Below are 4,306 nucleotides of genomic sequence, written 5' to 3' on the forward strand. Positions count from 1 at the left end.
TTCTTTAATTTATCATTTTAGTCCAGTGACATTATATAGTGCTTCTAATTATGCCTTTTACTGTACAGTGAAGTCTTTACAGCCTTTTAAGTTTCTTAAAATGCTGAAAAGGCAAGTGTTTGAGGCCCAAATCTATGATCTATTCATGCATTTAACAATCACTTATAGTATATCTGAGCCTCAAATGACTGTCAATCAAGTGAGTTTAAGACATGCTAGATTTCATAGCCAATGGGACCCAAGGGAGTGATGTAGCATTTAAGCCATTTGCTTCTTGGCACCAGTACAAGAGAAGCTAATTTTATTTGCCCCATCCCGTCTCCCCCCCTTTTTTGAGAATTTCTGTAACACAGAAAAGAAGCATATCTTTTTAAAAGATGTTCTAAGATAATATAAATTAATAGCAGTTTTATGAGGTTTTTAATAGAAAAACTGCATACATTGTTTCAGGGCTCATATTACTCTTTAACTAACATAACATTGTCTTTTGCTGTGAATAAGAACAGAGCTGCATTTGTCAGAGTGAGATTCAAACTTGCAGCCTTGCTCACTATGGGAGGACAGCACACCTTGCATTAAAATCCTGCATCTTACCATGTCTAGAGTTCTTGATCATATGGGGTCAGATACAACACAAGTATAAAATTATACTCGTAATATGTTTATTATGCAGTCCAACTATAAAAATATTTCAGTGCCAACATTTGACAAAGGAAGTTCTGTTCTCAAACTCATTTTCAAATACAAATATCCTTCCAGCTAAAATGTACAGGCACACTGTATGAAAGATTAAACAATAATTTGCCACTAGAGTGGTATGTTCAAGCATTTTAAATTTTGCTTTATCAAAAACTAATCAAAATAATATAGTTCTATTTCTCCAGTACTTTTAACAGAAAATGTGTGATCAGGGGCCATAAGTGCCTGTTGCAGGCAAACCAAAATTTCCACGTAAGATTTATCACAATAGAAAAGAACATGTTGAAATACACACTTTTAACTAAAAATATTCCTAGTACAAATCCTATATGAATCTTATTCATTCATAGGTTACTATATCTTGAGCAATTTAAGAGAACATTGCTCTTAAAGATGGGTCTAAAGCTTATAATATGTCACCAGAGTGGAATGAGTTTATAATATACCCCTGTATTTTTCTGGAAAAGTGGCCAGTGCACTTCAATTGGATACCTTTTAACGAAAACTGTCTCTATAACATGAAAGAGTCTTCCTTTATTACTTGATGTGATCATAGAATTCATCTATACTCAAGAGAACACATAAATATGAGCTCAAAACCTCACAGTGACTTCAGTTAGAGCTATGAAAATAAGCCTTTTTGCAAATTACTTGCACCTTGAAAATATTCTGTTTGGGTTGAATAAAATGTTTAGTTTGATCCAGAATACATCATTTTGATTTTGACTCTTATATTCAAGCCGGAAGCATTAAGTTTTTGGGATATTTTGGGGGAAGTTTGCTCTGTTACACATTATTTTATTTTTCATATTTTGATCTGTCTTTATAATTCACCATCAAGATGCCTTGACCCTCTGGGAAGGATGACAAAGAATAATTCATTTCCAATTTGTTTTCAAAGTTATTTTGATTCAGAAAGTCAACACTTTAGAAAATGTCAAAATGAATCACCTATAAGTTTATTTTTTAATTTGTTTCACTCAATGAACAACTCAGCAAAATGGACACAAAGTCATGAAATATTCAGCAAAAATTTGCCTCAGCCGTTACTACAGTGACCGAAAGTATTCATTATGTACCCAGCCTTTAATTATAATTTTCTTTTGTAAAGACTGGCGGGGAGAGGGGTGGACTTTGTCATCCAGTCAGATGACTAAAACAAGCTGTGTGATTTGGTTGACTGAGAACACAACTGATAATATATAGTAAGTAGCTCAAATACAAATTTAAATAGATGAGTTGATAGAAATGGGAAGGGGGAGAGAGCTTTCTGAAGATAAACTTTGTTGAATATATTTTAAGCCAGAACAATTATGAACTGAAATGAAGCAGAAGACTCGTGACACGTAGACTTCTAGATAGATTTTAAGAAGACCTATCTTAACTGGCGATTTGACTACCACAATAAACTGCACATACCCAAACACATGCCACACATCATCTTTCTGATATATCTAGCTACCTGATTTGGATTTATAAATGTATGGCCTACAAATCAGGCAAGCAGTTTTCTAAATTCTATCATTTTCAGCCCTGCAAAATATTTTACCCACATATTTCTAGGTTTGGAGTTACATGACTGTAACAGAGAGCAGCACCCTAGCAAGGGAGCTCTGCAAACAGGCAGGGTGCCACAGCTGCACGTTGCCAGGGCAACTGGCTAATGGGGTAATTAGCCAGCACCTGCAGCTGGTCTGATGACCAGATGCAGGCAGCAACAAGGGAGCATATAAGCCCAGGGCTAGGGCTTGTAGGGGCAGTCTCTCCTTGGCTGCCACCAGGGAAGGAGCTCCTGTTCAAGGGAGCCCAGGGGGCTGGCTTAGTAGAGACTTATACTCTTAAAGGGGTGGAAGGCTGCTCTATGGTATTATTTATGTTATAGCCCAGGATATTATTTATGTTGATTGGAATGTTATAGCCCAGGGGCTTGTATTTATATTGGAATAGACCAGTGGCTTTCAGATGAGGCTTTAGGGGAGGTGGAGGCCGCATTAGTGTCTGGGGTGGGGGAGCGGCACTTGACTCGCATAGTGGGTCACAGAGGGGTCCAGCGCATGAGAAGTGTGCAGTCATGGGCGGGGGGCAGGGGCCCGGCGCCAGAAAGGGCACAGAGGGGCCAGGGGCCTGGTGCCAGTGAAGGTGCAGTCAAAAGGACATGTGAAGCTAGTGCCTCGAAGCCAGGTCCAACCCAGTGGGCCTAGGCTAGAAGGCCTAGCTAGATTAAAGAGCCAAAGACAGAGGCGGCAAAAGCCCCACAGAGGGATATTGTACTGGCAACACCTGCGAGGCATGGGGCATGGCAAAGGGAAGGTTATGGAGCCACAGAATTAGCCCATAAGGCTTCGGGTGCCCAAACATGCACAGTTGATCATAGAGGCCCAACCAGGAGCCTGAGACTACAGAGGCCTGGCCAGGGGTCTGAAACCAGTGGAGCCAAGGCCTAGCAGAGGTCTGGGAACAGCCTCCCTATTAATTTATAATCCATCAAGGAGTGGCATGGGAGTTCAGCAGAGCGAGCAGTGCAGCCATGGCCAGGGCCACCATGATCAAGGCAGTGAAGTGCAAGATCCAGGTGCTGCAGCAGCAGGTGGACAATGCTAAGGAGTGCGCAAACTGCCTACAGTGCAAGGTGGAACCCAAGTGCCACAACCGCAAGCAGGCTGAAGTAGAAGTGGCATCCCTGAAACAACCTATCCAGCTGGTAGAGAAGGAGTGGGACAGAGCCCAGGATCATCTTGCCACAGTGCTCCAGAAGCTGGAGGAGGCCAAGGAAGCTGCTGATGAGAGTAAACAGGGCATGAAGGTTATTGAAAACAGAGTCCTGTAGAATGAGGAGAAGATGAAGCTGCAGGAGATCTAACTCAAGGAGGCTAAGTACACTGCAGAGGAAGCCGATGGGAAACTTGAAGAGGTTGCCCTGAAGCTGGTGATCACTGAAAGAGACCTGGAGCGCACTGAGGAGAAAGGTGAGCTTGAACAGTCTCATGTCTGGGATGTAGAGGAGCAGATCTGAATGATGGACCAGAACTTGAAGTGTCTGGCTGTGGCTGAAGAAGAGTACTCCCTAAAAGAGGAGAAATATGAAGAGGAGATCAAGATCCTGACTCAAGGAGACAGAGACCCGTGCTGAATTAGCTGAGCGATCAGTAGCCAAACTGGAGAAGACCATTGATGACTTGCAAGATAAACTGAAATCAACCAAAGAGGAGCATCTCTGCATGCAAAGAATGCTGGACCAGACCCTGCTAGAGCTGAATGAAATGTAACAGACCCCTGCCAAGCCTCTGCCATGCTGCTGGGCCAGCCCATCTGGCACTGACCTGTATCTCTGGGCTCCACCACTTACCTTCCAGTTGCCAATTCAGCCAAACACATTCCACGAGTTTGCCCAAGGGTTCATAGAATCATAGAAGTAGGGTCGGAAGGGACCTTGTAGATTTTCAAGTCCGACCCCCTGCCTGGGCAGGAGGAAAACTGGGCTCAAATGACCCCAGCCAGGTAGGCATCAAGCCGCTCAATAAGCATTTTAAACTTAATTGACATACTCATCATCAGATAAACATAGAATATATTAATTCTGATGAATGAAAGCCACACACATTCGCTT

General features: G+C 42.3%; 1 pseudogene; it reads left to right on the forward strand.

Moving 5' to 3' along the window:
* Positions 1 to 3,226: 3,226 nt before the first annotated feature.
* Positions 3,227 to 3,965, forward strand: LOC102368802 (annotated as a pseudogene).
* Positions 3,966 to 4,306: the final 341 nt, after the last annotated feature.

The sequence above is a fragment of the Alligator sinensis genome, unplaced genomic scaffold (genome assembly GCF_000455745.1).
Source record: "Alligator sinensis unplaced genomic scaffold, ASM45574v1 scaffold590_1, whole genome shotgun sequence".
Lineage (NCBI taxonomy): Eukaryota > Metazoa > Chordata > Crocodylia > Alligatoridae > Alligator > Alligator sinensis.